Below are 27,131 nucleotides of genomic sequence, written 5' to 3' on the forward strand. Positions count from 1 at the left end.
AATCATTCAAAACAATTTCTATATGAGTGTTTTAAAAACTGAAACTGCACCACAACACTTCCTCTTCAACCCACACCCACTCATGTGGCACTGCAGCAACTCTCTGTAGCCCGAAACCACTCCCCACAGCAAACCTCTGCCTCACTCTCTAGTACCCCAAATCCTTTGGCTTGCTTGCAAGTTGCCCAGGACTTACAACTTCCACCCTCACTGACATTGCTTGTGGGAAGCCAGCAGAAAGTTGCAGTCATGTCAGGTCCTCAATGATACATGATTTTTGCTTAACAACGGCAACAGGGAGTGTGGGATTGCAAGCAGGCCAGAGCTGCTAAGCAATGTGTTCACATGATATCTCATTTTATCATCATTTAGCTGCATCACGTAGCAATGGCAATTGAGGTCCCAGTTATCTTTGTTAAGTGAGGACTTCCTTAAATGTTGCACACCTAAGATGAAGGAATTACTGCAAAAAGAGTGTCAACTCTTATGTATGTGTAGATTTCTGCTATGTAGACATTGGGGGATAGGGCCCAGGTAAGATATGCAATATTTTGGAGAAGGACCAGTTCTCTTGCCCTTGTGGAACTCTTCATATTTATGGAATTTAATCTATGCATTAGTGAAAGGATAGCCTAATCATATTCAGCAGTAAAACTATCCCCAATTTGAAGAACCTGACACAAAAATAGACAATGAAGAAAACATTCTTGTCCATCACTAATCTAGAAGCAGCTTTCTTTCCCCAAATAAAAGTATATAAATAAATGCTGCCCTTTAAAGCCTCTAGAGACTGATGAGTCTATTGGAAGGCATACAGTAAATAGCAGTGTCTGCAAGGTTTAAATTAGCTTAATTTCTTTAGCACATGCAGACATGTGCTCCATGCTGTGCTTTATTAGACTTTTTCATGTCTTTTGATACCTATTTATATTTCCTTCCATTAGTGATTTCAAACATTCCATCTTGAAGGCTTCCTACTAGTTTATTTCAGATTATAAAGAAGAAGAAGAAGAAAAAAAAGAGAAGCTGCCGCTAATGGTTAACAACATATTGTGTTGCTCAACAGTTACAGTTATTGTTTTTAAAGGCTGGGAAAGTAAAAAAAAAAGTCTTTGTATGTTTTGGCAAGCAATTACTGATCTTTCCTAACTAGCAAAAAGAGATGAAAGAGGAAGCCACATCTATTTTCTTAATTCTGTAAACATAATCTGTGTTGTTTAGGCATTGGGTAAAAGGGGCTCGCTATTCGTTTAGCACAAAATCTGTACTAATGTATAGTTTTGGCTTCCAGGTGCTCCAAAGAGAAGTTAATGATCTCTAATTGGTATATAAGATGGAATTTGTGAAAAGCACACCTGATCACCTACAACCTACACAAGAGCATTGAATCCAGAAGCATCCCAAAAATGCAGATTGTTTTTTTGGGGAACTGTGTAACTCCATTCAACATCAATGGCATTTCATTACTCAAATAATATAATTTCCAATCCAAAGAAGCATCAGTTTCCCAGCATTAAGTTTGCTCTCCCTTACCCAAGAACTGTGTCAATTTACTTGTTCCATAACTTCCAAAGCTAAGAATTAATGGGAAATAAAGGTAGTGTTGTCTGTAATTCGCAAACTGTTGATAATAATAATAATAATAATAATAATAATAATAATAATAATAATAATAATAATAATAATATAAAGTTGGAAGGGACCTTGGAGGTCATCTAGTCCAACCCCCTGCTCAGGCAAGAAACCCTATACCATGAAATTCATTATACAAATGGTTTATTTCAGTGGTTTGCATTGTTCCATGTGTGCCCATAAACACGTCCTCTGAGGATTATCAGCCTGTGGAGTGGAAGAGAATCACCCCATATTAGAAAGACCAGACTCATAATGTGCCTGATAAACCCAAGACAGAAAGCTGTGATAAGGAACATCATGATCAATACTGGAAAAAATTTATATGATTATTCTAGCCACATTTATTGATCAGGACGTACAAGTCTACTTTCATCTCCAAAGCAGGATATACAGTAATCTAGACTGGAGAGATCTAGGTAAAATGCTTTGCTCCAAAATTGTAAAGAGTTGGGACATTTCCCTTTTCTAGCTCATAAATATACTTATGAATAAATGATAGGCATTTCTAAAGGTGACCGTTAGTAAGGATTGGGCATTGGTTATTTAATGCACATTACATTTCTTTACTGATCTGGATGCATTTACCTGCCATGTTTCAAAGCATCTATAGAAAACCAATATACCAGTTGCTTTAATATTGACCTTTATTGGCCAGGGCATCTGAACGTGAATATGAGTAATACTGTCTAAAAGAGGCATTGCAGATTGGTTACAATCAGACTAAATGGATAAAGCCATTGAGTACACAGACTAACTCTGTGATCGGAGAGAAATGGCATCATCACTCCTTAGTTACAGAGGAAGCCAGGTGTTTATATGCCTCCAGTCCTCCCTCTCTCTCTCTCTCTCTCTCTTTCCCACTCTCTCTCTCACCACCCCCTCTGTGTAGCATACTATCTATTTTCCTACCCAGTTTTTCAGAAACATTCAAAGACAGTATTTTATTTCATATAGGTAGAAGTCTGTGCAGTTTTGTTTTTTAATCAAGCTTTACAATTATTGTTTATTAATACATATTTAAAAATTTAAATAGGATGAATAAATGTTGATATTTATTGAAATCATTGTACCTTTCTAGTTTCAAAAATAAATATATAATGAACATTTTATATAGTGATTTTATTATTATTATAAACCTATAAAGGAAGATTCATTTAGGCCACCCTCCAAATTATGTTCACTGTGAAATATAGGATTAGTAGTCCAACACATCTAAAAATATTAAAATTAGGAAAGTTAATATATAGCACACCTTTCATTTTTATTGATTTTATATTTTTTTAAAAAAATGAAAGCAATTCGATATTAAAATTTGAGAAATGCCATGATCCACATCAAAAGGAAGTGGCAATGAAGATAAGTAGAAAAATACTAAGAAAATGCTACATATTTAGTTTGCATGAATACTTGTATGCACACATTAGATTTCACTTAGTTTGTTATACATAATGTGTAATTTAAAAAATATACTGTCATATGCATGCAATATAAAAACTATTTTGAGCTTAGCAACAAAATGATAACAACTGATAATTAAATGTGTAACTGTATTATTGCGAACAAAATATTTATTTCACAACCCCCATAAAAATATATTTGCAATTAAACAGATGGCTGTTTATGAGGTTCATTCAAAACATTGTCTTCAGAATGTAAACCATACATTAAGCAAAAAATGTCCATTGATTCTCAAAAGACTTGATAAAGGAAGGAAGAAGAGATATGTTTACAACTGAAAATATTTTTCAGAAAACCATCTGTAGCAGAGCTGAGTCCCACATCCATTAATTGCTGACTCCAGGCCAATCAGTTCTAAAAGTGAATACAGTATGCAAACAACATGCATTAATCTGATGATGATGCATTAGTACTTATTCTCGAAATGCCCATTTTCCATGGTGGCACAATTTCTCTTTTAAATAAAACATAACTAATAAGAAGTCAGAAAAACAACAGCACAGAATTGTTTGGCATATAATGAAACTAAGGCCTAGCACCTTGAATTTTTCTCAACTGCTCACTATTTTACTACGTCCTTGTTTTGTTCTACTTTTGATTAAATGGAGCCAATCAATGTTACAAAGATATTGATTAAAGGAAAGAGTAACAACTGTATATGCCCACTATATAATTTATTCTTCTGACCAAATATCCTAGACAATTAGCTTTGTTCTCATTACAATTCCAATACTAGTTTTATATTTTATTTATATCTTCACCTGAAAAAAGGGGGGGAAACCACCAAAATATGACTTGTGTACAGCAACCTTCCTTCTTTCCCAGGTTGTGTCATCATATTTATTATATTTCTATATTGCTGGACTCAAAAGCAACTCCAAGTGATTTACAGCAGACATGTCAAACACAAGGCCCGGGGGCCGGATCCGGCCCGCAAAGTGGGTTCATGCGGCCCATGAAGCCATCCTGGAAACAGTGAGGGAACGGCCCCCACTGCCTTGGCCCTGGCCCAGAGACCCTCCTTCTGCCAGAGACCCTCAGATCTGTCCCACTCCTGCCCAGGCCCCCATAGGCACCCTTGATGCGAACGATGTAGAGCTGGCCACGCCCACCCAGTAGGCCATACACACTCTAGCCACGCCCACCCAGTAGGCCATGCCCACCCTGGCCATACCTACCCGGTCCCCTGAGGGCAACTGCAATGCTGATGCGGCCCTCAATGAAATTGAGTTTGACACCCCTGATTTACAGCATATAATGAAATCATACAGTGGATGACTCCTGTATGATTGCACAATAAAGTACTGATCCAGAGGCTTGAAGAGGGCAGTTTTTGAAATCTCAAACCCTTAAAAAATTCTTGCCTATAAAGATAACCTAAGACAGCCTGTTGCTATAACCATGAAAGAAATGCTATTAATTAGAAAATCCCTCAACCATCTTTACACGTTCTGGGAGCTCCCAGTTGTCCTGGATTTCAACTCGCAGTTTTCTGCTAAAACAGCCAAGCTGAAGCTGAAGTTCACTATATCCAGAAGAAGACACTATGTAGGAAAGGCTGAATGAAACTTTTCACCATCCCAGAGAAAAAGGCCAACAAAAAATTTTGGACCCTGAAATTGGTCTGAGAACTTTTGGGGAGGGGGGAAAGGGGAGAGAAAGCATGAATAGTTGATTGACTGACTGACTGATTGGGGTAAATATCCCACTTCAATCCAACTGGTTTAAAGCCCCTTGAGGAAAGATTAAAATAATGAGAGTGTAACAAATCAGTGGAATGACAACAGTAAAACCAGAAAACAGTTTACCAAAAAACAAAAGCAAAACTGTGATGCCACCAGGAACAATATCCAAGTATAGGGCAGGATGAGGGCTTTCAACTTGTACTAGATTACCTGTCTGGACTGCTCAGAATGAAGATATTTACTTTATCCATCTTTCACTCTGACGAACAAAGGAGGTGAAAGGAATTATTTGAAAACAGGATTCAAACGCATTTGCTTTTGTTTGTGTTTATTTAAACCAGTTATTTTAATATGCTGTCACACCTACACCCTACTTTATCTGATCTCAGTCTATTTTATATTATTATAAATCACTTCGGGGAATCACAGTCTTCAAAAGTGGCTAAGAAATCCAGCATTTAAAAAGAAAAAGCTTTAGGGGTCTGAGGCCCCCAATCCTTGCCTTTCATTGCCTCAAATGGCAAAACTGGGTGAATTTGAGTGAATTTTGGGAAGAAGAGAGAAGAAATCCTAGATAGTAAAATAGAAAAGCTGGGTTTATAATGGGTATGTGTGTTTCTTTTAAACAAAAAACCTGAATCCACAGTGTGCAGGTTATGTTTCAATGCTCTAAATATTAAGATTAAAGAGAGAGCCAGATCCAAAGGACAAACTATGGATTGGATTGTTTATGGGTACATAGATAACACCTGACATAAAAACCAATATCCAAGTACAATTTTTCCTGGGGTTGTGCCTCAACTGTGGAAAGTGTGAGCCCAAGAAAAGACACAGCTGGTTTTCAGGTGGTTCTGATAGTGTTACACGTGCACATGTGTTTCTTCCAAATCACATTTTGTCTTTCGGTCTGAATCTCTGACAGTTCTACTAGGTCGTATGCAGGGTAGTCTTTCTGTGAATGGGAATGCAGGAACAAGAGCCGTACTAAAGCAAAGAAGAATTTGACCAATTTTCCTTTTACTCTGCAGCCTCTGGTACCAGTTTTCATATTCTCTAGAGAACCACATAGCTCTCCAGGTCAGCATCGGAAGAAGATGGGATTGGGAAAAATTACTCTTTCCCATTTTCAGTAAAATGACCCATTTGGGAAGTCGGCTCATGAGGATTTGCATCCAACCCACTTTGATTCTGAAATTATCTGAGTACACATTCAGCACCTATCATTTAACACCAGTTGCAGAACTGTTATCACTGTCAACTGTTCTCTTTCAAGCTATGAAATTCACTCTTTAAAAACTTCAGCTTTAAATACCATAAACAGGCAAGCACAGTGATAGTTTATCCAATATATTTTTCTGATTTTTTTTGTGTGCGTTAAAGCATGAAAGACACATGCAGCTGTTCACAATAGAAGCTCTTGAACACATTCAAAGGGCTTCCTGATCCTCGTATTGGGAGACCTCGTCAAACACGTTCAGAAACAATAACGCACAACTGTGAGAGGTCAGCTATTCCCAGAATAAAGAGGGGCTGAAATTTTAAAAAGTACTTGGTGATAAAAAAGATGTTGTTATTCTAAAACACGAAGCAAGTTTGACAGAGTTTGGGGGGGGCTACATTATGAAAAATGCATATTTCCAAGTTTCTTTTCTACAACTTTGCATTTTAGTTATTGTTGATCTGGGATTGCTAGGTTTAATAATCCATATTTCTTTGGAAAGGAAAAAAAACCCCATATTTTTCAGCACATTTATTTGAGGTAATTTCATTAAACTCTTGACCTCAATATTTGTTACTACCACAATATCACAGTGAGGTAATGCAACATAAAAATAGTATTAGCTAACAGAAAAATTAAAATGTAGCAACCAAAGGAAAATATCCAAATCCTTTGGATAGATAATCAGTCACAGCAATAAGCCTGGGGAAAAAATTCAGCAAGCACTGCAGCATCCCTTACCTTTGAGGCAAAATGCTCCACATCCCATTGTACGCTGTCCAAGTCATCATTTTAACAGCTAACTAAGAAGTCCTCTTCTTAACAGCTCTCTCTTTTGCTTCCTTGCATAGCTGTATTAGCTTTCGAGTCCATTTCTTGACAGAACACTCAATGCATATTGCACCTCTAAGCTCAATGCATTATAGAGCTGACTGACTGCCTATATAATTTAATATGATACCACAGGAGACTCGTACACCATCTGCAGAGCAAACAAAGTTTGCCAGTTTCATTTTGGCAAAATTTCATTCTGGAAAGCTGAACGTTTGACATACTATGCAACCTCATTTATCCAAATAGCTTGCAGAATTCTTCAATCATTAAATTTTATTAGGATGAATATTATTATAGTAGCAGTGAAGGCTGGGAGTGCGTATCATGATAAACCAGGGAGCATCCTTTCCCCTCCAGTTCTCTTTTCATTGCTTGATCAATATCTGCCCTCATAATACAACTATCAGAACCATCCATTTCTTCTCTCCTGGATTGCCTGCTTTTTTCCCTTGCCCGTCTTTTGCTTTCCTCCTCTCTGTTTCCTATGTATGCCCTCGCTCAGAAGAAGAGGTTTAAAAGTACCTCACTCTATTTCATAGCTTCAAACCAATCTGCAGGTCTTCACACTGACATTCAGGTAAAATATAAGACAACTACATGCTACGCGTGACTGATTCGTGTGCTTTGATTTAGTGTGATGTTTCAAGCATCCCCGATGATTTAGATTATGTATGAATTATGAGGTGCTCAAAAAACTGATTCACATCTTAACCTGCATAGGCAATGAGTTCTTTGATTGTAATGTAACATTTGGGCTCTATCCTGAAATCCTGATCCTAATTCGAATTCTAATTCACTCGAAGACAAATAATGGACAAACCTGCAAAGTGAAAGAGGAAACTAATAACACAATTTCCTGCTTTGGTTTCCCTGTCTTTCTCTCCTCTTTTCAGAGACAGCAACCTCTCTCTGAAAAGCACATTTATGAGAAATCTGAGCAGCTTCAAGCAACTCTGAGATTTCCCCCTCTTCTCTGCATTTCTCTATTTGTCACACATTACTCTCAATAATGGACAGATTTATATGTAAGGGTGTAGGTAAATACATATGTTGTATTAAGTTTATATGTGTGTTATGTACGTGTACACTTTTGAGAGCAGGCAACAGAAATTCATTTTTAATGTGTGCCAGTGTGCCCACAGTAAAAATGACAATAAAGGTTATCTTATCTTATCTTATCTTATCTTACCTTACCTATTATCTTACCTTACCTCACCTCATCTTACCTTATCCTATCCTATCCTATCTTATTTTATCTATTATCTCACCTTATCTTATCTTATCTTATCTTATCTTATCATGTGATAGAGTCAACTGAGTCCCCTTTTTTCTTTTTTCTGTCATGGTGCCAAAGCGAGATGGTAACAGGCACTGGAGTTAAATGGTTGAGTATGTTTGGGACGGTTGGGGGATGAAGGCTGTGGAAGGAGCAGAGGAGCATCTGAAGCTTCTAGAGCTTTCAGTGGCAATTAGCAAGAGGATGAGGAATGGTCCTGTGAGACCATTCAAAATCAGAATAAAAAATGGTCCAAGAGTTGGAGAGGAAGTCAGAGATGGAGCTGATTGGCTACATCCAGAAACCAATTCTCGGTCGTAGCAATAGCAATGGTATCAATGACCGTGGCATATGCTGGACTTGAGCCTCCCTCCCATCAGTTGCTAGGTGCTGGGCTGCCAGGTGCTAGTGTGGTGGTAGAGAGGACTTGTCTGGTGTTAATAGCAGTACTTATTATTGACTGCTCTCTGGGATGGTGGAGGCTATCCAGTATATCCAGGCTCAGTGTGCTGGAGTGCTGGTCCACCAGGTGCTGCAAGGAAGCAGGAATGGGAGCAGGAGGAGGCCAATGTGAGAGAAAACTCTGTTTCTATGTTCTGTCTTTTCCAATGCCTTAATATATTTCATTTTCACTTCATATTTTAAGGGATTAAACTCAATATATATAACAATAGTACAAGTGCTAAAATTCAGTTAAAATTGCAGAGCTCCATAAGGAAGGCTTCTTAAAATTCTGATTTCACCACCTTCCGAACCATATCATCGCAAATCAATTATATAATCAGTTCCAGAGCTGAACCATCCAGACGATCTCACCTAAAATTTCAGAGTAGAATTACATTTATGATATTTGAAAAACATTTCAATTTCCTCTATCGCATTTATTTAGGGTACAAGATGTTCCGATGATATCCCTGTGTCAAGCAGAAAAAACAACAACAGCTCTCAATCTTACTTGAAGTCTGTTCTTTCCATTTCTTACATGTTTTTCTCTCTCATCCAATTAGCATCTTATTTAAAAACTGAAACTTTATCAGTAAGGGGTGAAAACTTTGTGAGATGGTTTTCCTCGTCAGAAGTTCAGAGGTAACATAATACTAATTGGTTAATTTGTGAAAATTGATGAATACAGTATCTCCCGTATAGCACTTTTAGTAACATAACAAATAAATATAGAAATAGGACTGGAATGGTTGGTTAAAAGGTTTTGTTCCTTGAAGAGGAAATTTAATTAAACCATATATTGTCAATTACTGTCATTACTAATTACATTATGCTTTCCTAGAAATAATGCAGATGCAAGATTCTAAAGTTACCTAGATGTTTGATGTTAATAGGATAAAATTATCCAGGCCATGAGAAAATCCAGATAGTGGTGGAAAGAAATATATTTCCCCCCAAATTGTGTATTTTCCAATTGAATTACTCCATACTTCAGAGCACTAATTGCACAAGAAGCAATGAGCTTCCAATTTATATACAGCAATATGTCCATTTAGTATCATTTTCATTATTTTGCAAATAAAGGTTATTTTAAAGAAATCTGGCAAATATTCTCTCTTTGAAATTTACCACAACAAATCAAATTCACACTATTGTATTTAGCCATAAAATGGTGAAAATAAAAATTATTTTAGGGAGGGCATAAAATCCTCCCTCCCTTCCCTTCCTGAAATGGATTCTGAAGATGGTTAAGCATAATCTTTTCTTCACTAGTTTGATTAGGGTCAAATGATGCATCAATATAGGTGATGCTCTTGTTCAAAGAACAAATTTCCAATATGGTTTTGAATACATACATTAGCTAGAGTGGTAGGGCCTGCTTGCTCTTATCATTTTAAACATTTGTTGTTGTTAGTTGCAAAGTCGTGTCCGACCCATCACAACCCCATGGACAACGTTCCTCCAGGCCTTCCTGTCCTCTACCATCTTCTGGAGTCCATTTAGGCTCACGCCTACTGCTTCAGTGACTCCATCCAGCCACCTCATTCTCTGTCGTCCCCTTCTTCTATTGCCCTCAATCTTTCATTTTAAACATAGTGTTGTATATTAAACATAATAAGAGAAATATCAATAGTACTCTACAACAATAAATCCATGAAACATTTTCACCTGGAAAAGGGAAAAGTAATAACTAGAAGAACTGCATTTACTGAAAAATTCTGACAAGCAATGATTTAATTGTCTTTATAAATATTTCCTGTAAGTACAACATTTTGGTAAATTTTATTCTTTTTCTATTCATAAAAATCATTTCATTTTTTAAAAGTTTAGAATATAAAAATATGTACCTTGAAAATAGATTTAAGATCTACATTTTTGAAATATGATCAATTAATCAATATACTTGTATATAGTTAATGTTTCAGAGCAAATGAATTTTATTTTTAGTTATCACAGCTAATAAATAAGCCCCTTCTTATGTGCAATGCACTGCATTTTGTCTCTAAAGTCAGATCTTTTGGCTTGTTTCATCCGCACCCTGCCCCTTGTTGCAAATATTAATTGCCCATGAGGAGTATGTACTGATAAAATCTGTGGTTAATTTAGCAGGACACTAGCTATATTTAAGATGAATAGAAAAAAATTAAATACAAATTTGATGGCATCGCTTCAATCTAAATCTATAAGTTGCCGTATCTGAAATAGTTTCAAATACAGTACAATTCAAAAATGTTTTGGAACCTGGAAAGAGTACCGAAATGGGCAGCTATGACAATTCATTAGGAAGATAGGGATTTACACTTACGGTAATTTAACAGAGGTAAACTTCAAGCAGAGTTGTAAAGAATGGACTGAAATGTTCATACCATATTTTCCGGCATATAAGACGACTGGGCGTATAAGATGACCCCCTACATTTCCTGTTAAATTATAGGGTTTGGGCTATACTTGCCGTATAAGACTACCCCTCTTCCAACGCACACCAAATAAAAATTAAAAAACATCAGATTTGATTTTAATATGGTAATTTTAATTCAAATGCTTATGACATGCAGGTGCTTAGTAGGAAAACTGTCACTTATAAACATAAGGCTGGACAGACAAATGGCTGTCCAGTCTCTTCTTAAAAACTTCCAGTGTTGGAGCATTCACCACTTCTGGAGGCAGGTTGTTCCACTGGTTAATTGTTCTAACTGTCAGGAAGTTTCTCCTTAGTTCTAGGTTGCTTCTCTCCTTGACTAGTTTCCATCCATTGCTTCTTGTCCTGCTTTCAGGTGCTTTGGAGAATAGCCTGACTCCCTCTTCTTTGTGGCAGCCCCTGAGATATTGGATCACTGCTATCATGTCACCCCTCACCCTTCTCTTCATTAAACTACACATACCCAATTCCAGCAACCGTTCCCTATTTTCCTAATTCACTTTTTCACTTTTCCTAATTCACTCTAAAGCTTTCCCTGCGCAGAGCCTTAAGTAACACCAGCTGCCTGCAATTAGTGCAGGTTCTCATCCCACCAGGCTCAAGGTTGAGTCAGCCTTCCATCCCTCCGAGGTAGGTAAAATGAGGACTCAGATTGTTGGGAGCAATAAGCTGACTTTGTAATAATGCTGCTTGGGGGTGTGTGAAAGCTCTAATAAGCAGGCATATACATAGAATGAAGGCTATTGCTAAGCACATTGATTTGTGCTTTAAATTGTAAGCCGCCCTGAGTCTTCAGAGAAGGGCGGGATATAAATGGGATTAAAAAAAAAAAAGACCAAATGGGAGATCCGCTCCAGGTTTTCCAGCCAGCCCGCCCAGTTCCTGAGTCAAATGTGTCCTTAGAACTAAGCAGCTGCTCTGGCTACGGCATTCCCCACCTGCCTTTCAAGTTGCTCTTGCATTCCCCACCTGCCTACAGCTGCTCTTCAACTTTAGAAGGAAAGACGCCCAGACCCCAGCCTGTAAAAAATCACAGACTGCAGCTTCTACTCCAATTGGTCCCGCTTTCCCTGCGCAGACTAAATGGAAGATCCGCTCCAGGTTTTCCAGCCAGCCCTGTCCCTAAAGTTTCAGCACCCGGCGTATAAGATGACCCCTGACTTTTGAGAAGATTTTCATGGGTTAAAAAGTCATCTTATACGCCAGAAACTAAGGTAATTTCATCTAACATTAAGTAGTTGAAATCATTCAGCGAAGTTGTTTTTCCTTGTGACAGACAAAAAAAAGCAATTTTTTAAATAAAGTATAATAAAATCATGAAATTCATTGTCAGAAGATGTAGAAGGGGTTAGTGGCTAAGACAGATTCTTATTCAGGTTATCAATGACATGTCCTAATAATTTTATGATATTGCCCAGAAACATTTGTTGGATCATTGTTTGTCAATGCTGAACACTGGACCCTAGTCCTGTTCAATTAAAAAATTTCATGCATATTTATTAATCCACACATTTATATTCTACAATTCAGTTTTTATAAAATTTATTAGAATACATGACTTTTATTCTTTGGTTATCTGAGAGAAGCAACCTAGAACTAAGGAGAAATTTCCTGACAGTTAGAACAATAAATCAGTGGAACAACCTGTAATGTATTGGGTTTGATTGTGACACCACGTGGTAAGCTGGAGCTAGCTAACGGCTCCCAGCAACTCAGACACCCCGTCTCCAGTGCTGCTATTGGCTACCCCTAGGTGACGCGGTGGCTCAGTGGGTTAGGACGCTGAGCTTGTCGATCAGAAGGTCGGCAGTTTGGCGGGTCGAATCCCAAGTGCCGCGTAAAAGAGTGAGCACCTGTTACTCGTCCCAGCTTCTGCCAACCTAGCAGTTCGAAAGCACGTAAAAATGCAAGTAGAAAAATAGGGACCACTACGGTGGGAAGGTAACAGCGTTCCGTGCACCTTTGGCGTCTAGTCATGCCGGCCACATGACCACGGAGACGTCCTCGGACAAGCGCTGCCTCTTCGGCTTTGAAACGGAGATGAGCACTGGCCCCTAGTGTCGGAAACAACCAGCACGCATGTGCGGGGGAACCTTTACCTTTACAGGTGGCAATAGGTTGCTTTAAACCCATTGACTGCCACCTAGGGGCCAGGCTATAAATTGCTGCAGCTGCAGCCCAGTTCCCCATTCAGATCCTGCAAGCAAATAAACATGTTCATTGCTGAACTCACTCGCCTCGTCTTCATTCCTGCGCAATGAACTCACTACACAACACAACCTGCCTCCAGAAGCTGCGAATGCTCCAACACTGGAAGTTTTTAAGAAGAAACTGGACAGCCATTGTCTGAATTGGATAGGGTTTCCTGCCTGAGCAGGAGGTTGGGCTAGATCAGGGTCCCCAACCCCCAGTCCGTGGAACAGTACTGGGCTGCGGCATGTCAGCAAACAAGCAAAGCACAAACAAGCAAAGCCCCATCCGCAGGATGCAGGTAGCACACAATACCACGCACCCTCCAGTCGGCAGTTCCCAAAAGGTTGGGGACCTCTGGACTAGATGACCTCCAAGGTCCCTTCCAATTTTATATATTATTATCTTATATTATTTTATAATATTTATTTATTGTTGTTGTTGTTATTGTTGTTGTTGTTTATATATGGCACTAAATGATGTTAATACACTCAGGAAACTGGGCCCTTAACACGCTTGTGACTTTAGGCCCCTGCATATAACCAAGCAGCCTTCACCTTCTTTATCCCTTAGAAAAACGTTCCCCAATTTAAGAGATGCCCATGGGGACAGTGCTAAAAAAAAGTTAAGGTGGTGGTTCTTATTTCATGATTGAAACTTCATGAGTGAAACCCTGCCCTTATTTCTGGGTGTTATACCTGCAACCCAAGTTAAAAGGTTGGGTTTTTGTATACTTGCAAATGGCCACCTTAAACCCTCTCCAAAGGCCTCTATCAAGTGACTCTTGCCTGCAAATTTTGCAGTCCTATATGCACAGTCCTATAAGCACAGTCTTCCCTACAAACCCTTTTAATTAATAATTATTATTATTGTTATAATTAATAATAAAAGTACCATTTTAATCAGATTCTTCATCACTTTTATTGCCACACCAAACTCTGTTTAGTCATATAGTTTACAAGTAATCTTATTTTCAATTGTGTATGCTGTATGAGTGGTTATAACAAACAAACTAGAATATAAATGAGGTACAGATAATGGGCAGAGAGGAGTACTGGAATATATTTAAAATGCTGTTAACAGGCACGTCTTCTTTCTCTTAATTTGTCATTTGTGGGTTTTCCAGCAAGTAATAAAGAGATATCTTTTTTATTAAATGAAAAAATGTAACTTGTTTAGTAATCTTACCCAGGAAATACACTTGAGTAGGGTATGGGACACCATTGTTAGACCTACCCAACAAATGTTGGAAAGAAATTACAGAAAGAGACTTCAGACTCTATGTGTTTCTGTCTGTTTCCAGAACAGCTCATCCAAAATAGAACAGAGTATGACCAGATTTGGAGAAGCCACCAAAAGAAACGTAAGGTTTGAAAATGGGCTGAATCTGGGAGAGAATACAAAATCCTATTTTTTTTTCTCAATACGTTCATATAGGACAGCAAGCTCTTCTACTCTTAAGTCCCCTTTCTCTTCTTTGTCACACGCTTACAAGGGCATATACATACTGTATTAGTAAAGGTAAAGGTTCCCCCGCACATGCGTGCTAGTCGTTTCCGACTCTAGGGGCCGGTGCTCATCTCCGTTTCAAAGCCGAAGAGCCAGCGCTTGTCCGAGGACGTCTCCGTGGTCATGTGGCCGGCATGACTAGACGCCAAAGGCGCACGGAACGCTGTTACCTTCCCACCGGAGTGGTCCCTATTTTTCTACTTGCATTTTTACGTGCTTTCGAACTGCTAGGTTGGCAGAAGCTGGGACGAGTAACAGGCGCTCACTCTGTTACGCGGCACTCGGGATTTGACCCGCCAAACTGCCAATCTTCTGATCGACAAGCTCAGCGTCCTAACCCACTGAGCCACTGCGTCCCTTTTACATACTGTATTAGGTAAAGGTAAAGGTTCCCCCGCACATGCATGCTAGTCGTTTCCGACTCTAGGGGCCGGTGCTCATCTCCGTTTCAAAGCCGAAGAGCCAGCGCTTGTCCGAGGACGTCTCCGTGGTCATGTGGCCGGCATGACTAGACGCCAAAGGCGCATGGAACACTGTTACCTTCCCACCGTAGTGGTCCCTATTTTTCTACTTGCATTTTTACGTGCTTTCGACAAAAATACATCCACTGATGATAAACAAGTTGGAAATAATTCCAGAAACCATATTCTGCCTATTTTCCAATCTTGTTCTAAGACTGTATTTGGAACTTTCTAAGCTATTGGCAACTCCAACAGATTCTATTTTTTTCCTCTCTGCTAAGGATTATTTATCTTTTGCATACCTTCCTTGTTATGGGCCTGTTTTGCTTCTTACTTTTTTGTTCTTCACAAATCAAGTGAAATTCCAATAACTCCAGGACAGGGGTCTTCAAACTTGGTCCTTTTATGACTTGTGCACTTCAGCTCCCAGAATTCCTCAGCCAGCGTGCCTGGCTGAGGAATTCTGGGATTTGAAGTCCACAAGTCATAAAAGGGCCAAGTTTGAAGACCCCTGCTCTAGGAGATAACTAAAGGGTCTATTCTGTTAGCACCACTAAACCCTTGTCTGGTTTAAAAATTCTTTTGTTTTCTCCTTTGTTTCCTTTTGTTTTTGATGAAATGTTACCAGGTGGAACATGCAAAAAATATAGAAACAGTAGAGTTTTTCTGTTGACATTTAAATGAACAAACAAATTACCTGTTAATTAAATGTTTTGCAGCCTTTACCCCACATTCTTTCCTTTATTCAGACTAAATGGTCATGGCCCAGTATCTAACTTTTTTACCTGATCACAAACCATTTATTGATCTCTGTTCCTAAACAGTTTTGTGATTTATATAGAAATATTTGTGCATCACTGTTGTCAGACCCTTCCAAATCTTTGCAACAAAAATGATGAACAGGAGGAGAGGGAAAACCATAAAACTGGAATGGAAATTTTTCACCTTGCCTCTAGCAACAATCTTATAAATACTTATCAATATTCTAAGTGGCATTAATAATTCAGCATGTTCAATGAATGTTGAATTGGAGAAAAGCTTTCCCTCATGGTTCGCACCTAACGTTTTCTCTCTGCACACATAAACATGCTGTCTCAGCAATGAAAAAGAGTCAAAACTTTAGTTAGACTATGTGCATTAGCTCAAACCTTTAATCTTGGCAGCAATCACAAGCTGGTTACACATGCAAGTTATTCTTGATATAGGAAGATGCTCTCATCATAATTTCCATTATATAAGTAGACTTTTCCCAGGAGCTTTTTTTTAAATAATTTCATTGTTGGTGTCTGTTTGCTCATGGTAGTAAGGCACAAGGGAATACAAAAGGCTCATTTATCCAATTTCATGTTGTAGCCATATGAAATAGCTCCAAGAATTATAGTTTCTCAGACATCTAAGTTAGAATAGAGCTGGAAGGGACCTTGGAGGTCTTCTAGTCCAGTCCCCTGCTCAAGCAGGAGAACCTATACCATCTCAGACAAGTGACTGTCTAGTGGCTAGCCTCTTAAAAAGTCTCCAGTGATGGAGCGCCCACGATTTCTGGAGGCAAGCTGTTCCACTGGTTAATTGTCCTCACTGTCAGCAAGTTTCTCCTTAATTCTAGGTTGCTTCTCTCTTTGGTCAGTTTCAACCATTGTTTCTTGTCCTGCCCTCTGGTGCTCTGGTGAATAACATGATCCCCTCAACTTTATGCCAGCCCCTCAAGTACTAGAATACCGCTATCATGTCTCCCCTATTTGTTCTTTTCTTTAGACTAGCCAGACCCAAGTCCTGCAGCCGTTTTTTGTATGTTTTAGTCTCCAGGCCTTTGATCATTTTAGTTGCTCTTCTCTGAATTTTTTCCAAACTCTCAACATCTTTTTTGTGATATGGTGACCAAAATTGGCTGCAGTATTCCAGTATTCTTACTAGGGTTTTATAAAGCGGTACTAAAACTTCATGTGATCTTGATCCTATGCCTCTGTTTATACAACCCAGGATTGTATTAGCTTTCTTGGCTGCTGCTGCACACTGCTGGCTCATGGTTAAGTGATCGTGCACCAGGACTCCAAGATCCCTCTCACAGTCACTTTTTTAAGCAAGGTCTCTTGTACCTTTGATTTTTCCTACCTAAATGTAAAACTTTGCTTTTCTCCACACTGCAACTCATTTTGTTGGACAGGGCCCATTGTTCAAGTTTGTCAAGAGGACCACTCGGAGGCTCCAACTGGTACAGAATGCAGCCGCGAGAGTTGTGTTGGGAGTCTCCCGATACTCCCATGTTACACCTCTGCTCCGTGAGCTGCATTGGCTCCCAGTTGTCTTCCGGGTGAGATTCAAGGTACTGGTAATGGTGTTCAAGGCCCTACATGGCATGGGTCCGGAGTACCTTAGGGATCACCTGCTGCCGGCATCAACTTCCCTCTGCCCTGTGCGTTCCCACAGAGAGGGCCTCCTCAGGGTGCCACCGGTCAGAGAATGTCGTTTGGTGGCCCCCAGGGGGAGGTCCTTCTCTGTGGGCGCCCCGGATTTATGGAATCGGTTGCCGGTCGAGCTCCGGATGGTGCCCGACCTTCGCTCCTTCCGACGCGATCTGAAGACGCATTTATTCGAACAAGCCGGCTTGGCCTGATGGGGGATGGGTTGGGTTTTTACTGTTGTTTTTAATATATGTATTTACTGTTTTAGCTTGGGCATTGTGTTTAATTCTTTTTTAACTTTTGTATTTTTGTATTTTTATATGTTTGCCCTGTTCACCGCCCTGAGTCCTTCGGGAGAAGGGCGGTATATAAATAAAATTATTATTATTATTATTATTATTATTATTATTATTATTATTATTATTATTATTATTATTATTATTATTATTATTATTATTATTATTATTATTATTATTATTTTAGATCCTGAGCTTGTCTTCTGGGGTGTTAGCTACTCCTGCCAGTTTGGTGTCATCTGCAAATTTGATGAGTTCCCCTTCAATTCCCTCATCTAAGTCATTGATGAAGATATTGAAGAGTACTGGGCCTAAGATGGAACCTTGTGGTACCCCGCTGCTTACTTCTCTCCATGTGGAAGTAGTGCCGTTGAGGACTACTCATTGAGTACGGTTTGCCAGCCAGCTACAGATCCATCAGATGGTGATGCTGTCTATCTCACCTTTTTCTAGCTTACCAAGGAGTAGGTTGTGGTCTACTTTATCAAATGCCTTACTGAACTCTAAGTATACTACGTCCACAGTATTTTGCTGGTCTATTAGTTTAGTTATTTTATCGAAGAATGAAATAAGATTGGTTTGGCATGATCTGTTTTTGACAAACCTGTGCTGGCTACTAGTTATGACTTTGTTTGCTTCTGATTGTTCACAGATCTGGTTTTTTTATTATCTTTTCCAGGATCTTCCCAGGTATTGATATTAGACTGATCGGTCTGTAGTTTCCTGGTTTTTTTTTCCTTTCTTGAAGATGGGAACCACATTAGCCCTTTACTAATCCTCAGGTATTTCTCCGGTGCTCCAGGATTTTTGAAAGATATGGTGCAATGATTCTGAGATAACTTCTGCCAGCTCCTTCAGAACTCTGGGATGTAATTAGTTGTTTCTGAACTGCTGGATATAAAACAAAGAACAGCATAATGCATGTAGTAAATAGATAGATTTGGAACTCTATCTTTATTTACTGTATATAATTTTGTAATTAGGTTATGCTATTCTTTGTTTTATATCCAGCACTACTATGTACTGTGTCTGTTTATCTGTCTGCCTATGTCTGTCTGTCCGTCCATCCATACACACACACACACACACACACACACACACACACACACACACACAAACTTATAATGGAATGCATTCTAACTTTGTTTGAAGATGGATATATTGATATACAGGTGTATATACACATATATACAGGTAGTCCTCAATTTACAACCAGAAGTGAGCCCAAAACCTCTGTTGCTAAGTAAGACATTTGTTAATTACATTTTGCCACATTTTATGACCTTTCTTGCCGAAGCTATTAAGTGAATCATGCAGTTGTTATGTTAGTGACATGACTGTTAACTGAATCTGACTTTCCCACTGACTTTACTTGCTTGGAAGGTCACAAAAGGTGACCACATGAGTCCAGGATACTGCAACTGTCATAAGTCAATTGCCAAGAGTCTGAATTTTGACCATAAGGATGCTGCAATGGTCATAAGTGTGTAATACGGTCTTAAGTTACTTTTTTCAGTTCCATTTTAACTTTGAACGGCCATTAAATGAACTGTTGTAAATTGAGGACTACTTGTACAGAGCCCACAATTCCACATACTCCAAATAATCCAAGGTGGATTAAAATACATAAAGTATGTAAGAAAATGAAGTGAAATGAAAATCACAATACTTAATTAAATGTCAGTAATTATAATAAAGTAATAGAGACACAGTTTTTTTTTTACAAAGAATAATAGGGTCCTCTAACTTTTAAGTTCTGATTGCAAAAATAATACCCAAAGTTTCTCCTGATACTGAAATGAAACCAGTACTGATGCCTGGCAACTTCCTGAAAGAAACATTCCAAAGTCAGAATGTTCACTGCAGATTTCTCCCCTGCCTCAGTTTGCAGACCATAATATTTTGTTAGGTTCAAACTAGTTAGAAGCATTTTCCCTCAAGCATCAAAGTTTTTTGTATGAGCATCTCTGAGCAGGCAGAGGAGGCAGAGGAACTAGAGATCAAATTCGAAGAGGCAGAGGAACTAGAGATCAAATTGCCAACTTACGCTGGATCATGGAGAAAGCTAGGGAATTCCAGGAAAACATCTACTTCTGCTAAAGCCTTTGATTGTGTGGATCACAACAAACTGTGGCAAGTTCTTAAAGAGATGGGCGTACCAGACCATCTTATTTGTCTCTTGAGAAACCTATATGTGGGCCAAGAAGCAACAGTGAGAACTGGACACGGAACCACTGATTGGTTCAAAATTGGGAAAGGAGTCCGGCAAGGCTGTATACTGTCGCCTTGCCTATTTAACTTATATGCAGAGCACATCATGAGAAAGGCAGGGCTAGATGAATCAAAACCTGGAATTAAGATTGCCGGGAGAAATATCAACAACCTAAGACAGTGGTGGCGAACCTATGGCACTGGTGCCAGAAGTGGCACTCAGAGCCCTCTCTGTGGGCATCCGCACCACGCCCCGGAAGTGGCAACTGTCCCTCTTCAACCAGCCGCCTGCTAATTCGCTGAGGTCCCACGTGGCTGAATGCATCCCGGCACGGCTGGTTTCCCTCCCCCCTGTCCCATCCCTCCTGGCCTCGCATGCTCTCCCTTTTCCCAGGCACGACCCACTGCATCACCTCCTCAGCTGTTGGCCGACCATCCATCTTGGAGGTGGCTTCTTTGAACTGATGGTGATGGGCTGCGGAGCCCCAGAGTGCGCCTGTCAAGGGGCCGGCAGGCTGTGGCTACTGACAGACACTGTTGGCCCCCATAAGCTTGCTGACCTCTGTGTGCGGGGGCTGATGGTGTCAGGCAGCAGCTGCCCCAGCCCTTGCCTTGCCCCATGGCAATGGCACCCCCACCCTGCCTCGCCTCACCCCACAGGATGAGTCCTGCCTACCACCCCACCTGCTAGGCTCCTCCTGGAGCTCCCCCAACCCTGCCCACCCCCAACCCTGCCCAACCCTGCCCACCCAACATTGAGGTGGCCACACCCACCTTGGCCACACCCACCCAATCTTCCATGACCACCATAGCCACACCCACCCAGTGGACCATGCCCACCTGGCACCCAGTGATAAATAAGTGGGTTTTGGGTTGCAGTTTGGGAACTCGGTCTCTAAAAGGTTCGCCACCACTGATCTAAGATATGCAGATGACACCACTCTAATGGCAGAAACTGAAGAGGAACTAAAGAGCCTCTTGTTACGGGTGAAGAAGGAGAGTGCAAAAGTTGGGTTGAAACTAAACATTAAGAAAACCAAGATCATGGCATCCGGCCCTCTCAATTCCTGGCAAATAGATGGGGAAGAAATGGAGGTAGTGACAGATTTTATTTTCCTGGGCTCCAAGATCACCGCAGATGGGGACTGTAGCCAAGAAATTAAAAGACGCTTGCTCCTGGGGAAGAAAGCCATGGCAAATCTAGACAGCACACTAAAAAGCAGAGACATCACCCTGTCAACAAAAGTGCATATAGTCAAGGCTATGGTCTTCCCAGTTGCAATGTATGGCAGTGAAAGTTGGACCATAAGAAAGGCTGAGCGCAAAAGAATTGAGGCCTTTGAACTCTGGTGCTGGAGAAGACTCCTGCGAATCCCTTGGACTGCAAGGCGATCAAATCGGTCAGTCCTAGAGGAGATCAACCCTGACTGCTCTCCGGACTGTTCTCCGGACGAGGTTTGAGACTCTTTAGAAGGCCAGATCCTGAAGCTAAAACTCAAATACTTTGGCCACCTAATGAGAAGGAAGGACTCACTGGAGAAGAGCCTAATGCTGGGAAAGGTTGAGGGCAAGAGAAGAAGGGGACGACAGAGAATGAGGTGGCTGGATGGAGTCACTGAAGCAGTAGGCATGAGGACCAGAAGATGGGAGAGGAAGAGGAAGCATGAGCTTAAATGGACTCCAGAAGATGGGAGAGGACAGGAAGGCCTGGAGGAACATTGTCCATGGGGTCACGATGGGTCACACAACTTCACAACTAACAACTCTGAGCAGGCAACCTTCTACATTAGAATATATATAACCAAAAATTCCTATCTTCTACTATTCTTGGACAGTTGACCAAATTCTCAAATGCAATTTCCACCTCCTTATGAAGTTATGAGCTGTGGTGGCGCAGTGGTTAGAATGAAATACTGCAAGCTACTTCTGCTGACTGACTGCAGTTCGGCAGTTTGATTCTCAGAGGCTCAAGGTTGACTCAGCCTTCCATCCTTCCGAGGTCGGTAAAATGAGGACCCAGATTGTTGGGGGCAAAAGGCTGACTCTGTAAACCGCTCAGACAGGGCTGTAAAGCACCGTGAAGCGGTATATAAGTCTAAGTGCTATTGCTATTCCTAAACAGGCAGAAAAGATCTTGCTAAATGCTTTTGTTCTTGGGAGATTTCCCGGGAGTAATGTGGCACGGGGAACACAGAGAAGACACATTTCAGCATGGAATAAAATCTTCTAACAATATAATCTACATGCACTAAGTAGGCAGAGAGATACCATGTGAGTATATGTTGTTATGTAATTCAAAGCCTTGCTCTGTTATCTCTCATTTAAAAAGGAAAAAAAAAGGAGTTGGTGGCAGTAGATACCAGTGAAAGCAGTCACTGTTGCATTGTTTGGGCTGGCCAGATGTGAGGGCCTTACAATTTTAAATGTCATTACTAAAGCCTGATATTATATGGTCTTCAGTTCCTAACTTTAATTTCCTATGGCTCAGAAACAGGTTGTCAGGTGCAGGAAATCAAGAGATAAGGATAGAATTCAAAAGCACTATGAGTTTACTCCATGCAACCTATACACAAGAATCTGATCTACTAACGATCAAGGTAAATTGATGCCACATAGGAATAAGTGGACTTTACGGGGGGAACTGGACTTAGGTCTCTTACGGGTACACAACAATTCCAAACTGGTGATACATTTGATCCCAGCCCCAGGATCAACCGCACAGATGGCTTTCCAGATACTGCTACACAATACTTTAGTAACAACAGAAAAGAACATATGTAGCCCAGGGTTGAGCTATGGAATTCTTGATGATCTCTGAGCTTGGTTATTTGCTTGCACTGATGATGTTACCTAGTCTGGTAATGAAATGTCTGGAAGCAAACAACAAAGCTCAGAGAGGACCAAAGGCTCCACTTTAGTAACATCAACCAGCATGATGGGAGTTGTAGTTTAATATTAATGGGTTCCATCTCCTTGAATTTGGGAAGAACAGATCTGCTTTCATTTTCAGATTAAGCAACTTTTGTTACAATGGAGCGGAAAAATAACTATTTCCAGATTGTTTCACAAAAAATGTAAAATAGATAAAATGCAAAGTGTCTACCATTTTTTAAAAATATCTTCATTCCCAGCTGCTTAAGTCATCACCCAATGAACACAACTACTATGTTAAAATAACACTGACAGACGACCTTAAAATAGTGTTTGCAAAACCCTGACCTTCTAGAGCACAGGTGTCAAACTCGCCACGTCATGTATCATGATGTATCACAACTTTTTTTGCATTGCCGGAGCTGGAGTGGGCATGGCCTCCGTATGATGCAACCGGCCACGGGCTGGCAGTTTCACATCCATGCTCTAGAGCAGACATGTCAAACTCGCAACCTCACATGACGTGGCGCAACGTATTGGGACGGTTTTGCCATTGCCGGCATGGGGTGGGCGTGGCTTCTGTGTGGTGCATCTGGCCCGTGGGCCGGCAATTTGACACCCCTGCTCTAGAGGGTACAAAAAACCCAACAGGAACCTGCAATGAGACAAAAAAAATAGCTGAATGATAATGGATGCAAACTAAGGCAGCCTGCATCTGAGATGGGTTTTAGACAGAAGGCAGTAAAAAGTCAAAAGAACAAGTTAAAATAGCTAATAGGAAGTGAAACAATGGTGAGGTAATATTTCCCTCTTAATGATGAGTTAAAAACGAACAGGTGCTCTGGGAATGACTGAATCAGAGTTGGCCTAGTACAGGGGTAGGCAACCTCGGCTCTTTTATGACTCATGGACTTCAACTCCCAGAATTCCTGAGCCAGCATAGCTGACTCAGGAATTCTGGGAGTTGAAGTCCATGAGTCATAAAAGAGCCGAGGTTGCCTACCCCTGGCCTAGTACAATCTAGTATGCAAATAAGTAGTCAGGCCAATGTTTTGAAATTAAAATTATTTGGGAGTTGGTCTACATAATAAACAGATGGTTTGACCACTGTAAAAAAGGAGGTTGCACCAATAAAATTATATTAAAAAGAGTGTGTTGGGGAACAGATTTCCAACTACATTTGTTGACTTGATTCTAGTACCTTTAGCTCCTGGTTCACACTCACCTTCTAGGGAAAAGGTGTGATTAATCATTTTTAATATTATCTTGGCATTGTTTTACTCACAAAAATCCACTGTATGCTATGTTAAATACAGCATGTTAAAATGATTATGATTAGGAAAAAAGAATAGTAAGATATGCAGTATTACAGATAAAAAAAAAATATGATGGCGGAAGCACTGTAGGAACATGAAAGTAACAGGTGTCTGTGTGAAGCTCTTTAAATTAGGTGCACATTTTCCCCGGGGTTATGTGCTAGTTGCAATCCCAGGAAAAGGTGTGACTATAGTAGGAGGTTAAAGGCAGGGGCCAAATTTTCATACACCCTCATTCTGAAGCATCTTTTTGTCCTTCTTAAGCACTGCCAAGCTGTGCTGTTTTAATTTCTGTAACAGCCTTTTTATTAGCTCAGCTTTAAAACAAATAAGGCAAGAAATAAAAACAAGTTAAATGGGAAAGATTTTGGTTTCTTTCAGACATTGCTACTGAGTTTTGATCTTGAAATCATTTCTTCTGGAACAATTTTCATTTAATCCTCTAATGATTCATATATCACATGTGCCTTGATTTATAATATGCAGATTGGCTTACTTTTTTGAGATATCTGCCTTGTTCATAGATGAAGGTTTGGTTTCTGAATGGTGCTTCATGCCTGGATAAATACAAACAATCTGTTTAGCCTGTGCTGAGAGATTCTCATTCAGTTTCCATTTGCCCATGCTCCCTTAGGATTTTTACCCTCGGTGGCTCTCGCCTCTGAAAGAAGTTGATAAATTTGGCCGGAGCAACTCCCAAAGGGTTAGGCAAGTTTGAACAGCTGGGCTCTTGGAGGAGCACCTGCATGCAAATGCAGTCCAAAAGGGAAACCTCCAGCCAGAAGTAAATGACCTGACATTAACCATCAGTAAGGAAATGAAGGATATAAAGGAAAATGATAAGAAACAAAAGGACTTTACGAAAGAAAGTGCACAGCTTTTCATTTGTATTTCTCATTCATGCATTTTAAAATCTCGGAATCGTGGTTTGATCCCGTCTCGGGGAAGGGGGTGGGGAAACAGTTTTATTCAGATAGGGCTTTTGAACTTATAGTGCAAATCCAGAAACCTATGACTAAAAATAAGCAATAGTCTGCCTAATTGGTTTGGCACAAGCTTAGCTTCTGATTGAAATCAAAGCTACGTTAATAGCAGGTGTATGCTTTCTGTTCCGCAGCACACACACACACAAAAAGAAAGAAAAAAGAAAAAAGTCCCGCACCATACCCCTTTCTTTTTAATTAGGAGCTGTGCTTGAAGTCAATACACTTGGCTTCTCAGCCTGGCTACTTTAAAAAGGGCAGGGGAGAGGAATAATTTATGCAAGGTTTATATGAATCATGTTCTATACACACACACACACACACACACACACACACACACACACACACGATGATGCATAAAGGAATGAAATGTGAAAGCGTAAGAGTGAAACAAATCATATCTGATTTATTTCAGACCTAACACTTAAGTTCAGTGCTCTAAAGCAAAGACTTAAATAGGCAATGTTAGAGAATTCTCTTGCAGCATTGGCCAACATTTCCGCATTCGCTCTTTTATCTGTGGGATCAAGTCTGTTAGGGAGGTTCGGTAAGTGTTACTCAGCCATTATTCCTGGTTATGTACATCTGTGGTCAATTTTCCACGCTTTTTCCCATAAAAGGTAAATTAGGCGCTGGACTTGCAACACGGTAATCTAAACAATATGCACAATGTTACAGCTAAAGACCATCTGGCTCATCTAGTCCTGTTCCAAACGTTTAACTCCTTGGAGTAAAATATGCACTTTCAATAAGAGATGTTTTCCTTGTTCCAATCATTTCCAGGTAGCCAGAGTGCATAGCTTACCAGGACCTTTTGTCCTTATTCCTCTTTTCCTCTACCACCCTATAAGCTGCTGGAAAATATTTCTTCAGTTCTTTTGAACTATCCTGGCTCCTTTTGTAGGGAATGTACTGTGTATTACTGCAGCTTTATAATTAAAATGAGGGAACATTTTTCTAAGTAATTGAATGAGTAAAAAGAGGAGCTGAATGAATATTTTCTCTCTCTCTCCCCCCCCCTCCCTCTCACACACAGACAGGTTCACCTTTTTTCCCTCTGTGGGATATCATTTCTAACTAGGATCAAACTGTGGCTTGTTGTCACATCTGAATCTGCCTCAAGACCTTTTCCAAAACAATTAAAATAAAATAGATCACTGGAGTCTTTGTTTCAGAAACACATAATGGGGCATCTGAAAAGACCTTGCTAATTTTGCAAGAAAAGAGTTAAATGTTATCTCCACAAATCACGCAGCTGTACAAACTCTGGCTGCCTGGACGAAAGAGGAGCATTTGGCTCCAAAGGCTCCTTTTCTCAATTTAATAACTTTGTTAAAGAAAATGAGAAAGCCTACTTCGACAGTTTCATAACTTCTCTTTTTCCTATTTGCTTTCAAATTTTGTTTCAATGGGGAAAGAAGCAAGGGTTAAATCTGATCTTACACATTTTCTCTGAAAATTAACTGGAATGCAAAGGGGATTTTTCACATTCATAGGGCTTATTTAGCTTTAGGTCCCTATGGCTACATTAAACACAAACATGGCCATATCTGGTTTCCACATAAACATTCAGCTTAAACTGCCTCTTTTTCCACCTACTGAGTTTTGCAGTGTTAATGTTAGCCCTTGTCCTCCCCTTTCTTTTTACTAAATGATATTTATATTAACTCCCTTACCCAGATGTTAACTGAATGTACACAATTGTATTTGTGTTTGTGTCCCCCTCCAGACTGGATAAACAATTTGCATCTGAATATATGTTTTACAATTATAAATAAAAATTGTAGTTGCATCAAACCTTTACTTATTATTATTAGTCACTTTAATTTAATTTAACATTTTAAAAGGCATAATTAGGAACTTTTTTATTTAATGGAAAGTATGAGGAGATTTACAGGTAGTCCTCAATTTGTTCAAAGTCACAA

The 27,131-nt window shown here is 39.9% G+C and overlaps 1 protein-coding gene across 1 annotated transcript in view; it reads right to left on the minus strand.

Annotated features, from left to right (window-relative positions):
* Positions 1–27,131, minus strand: part of PARVA (parvin alpha) — a 99,239-nt gene that overhangs the window by 34,667 nt on the left and 37,441 nt on the right. The gene's annotated exons all lie outside the window — the stretch shown is intronic.

The sequence above is a fragment of the Vipera berus genome (genome assembly GCF_964194415.1).
Source record: "Vipera berus genome assembly, chromosome: 1".
Taxonomy (NCBI): Eukaryota; Metazoa; Chordata; class Lepidosauria; order Squamata; family Viperidae; genus Vipera; species Vipera berus.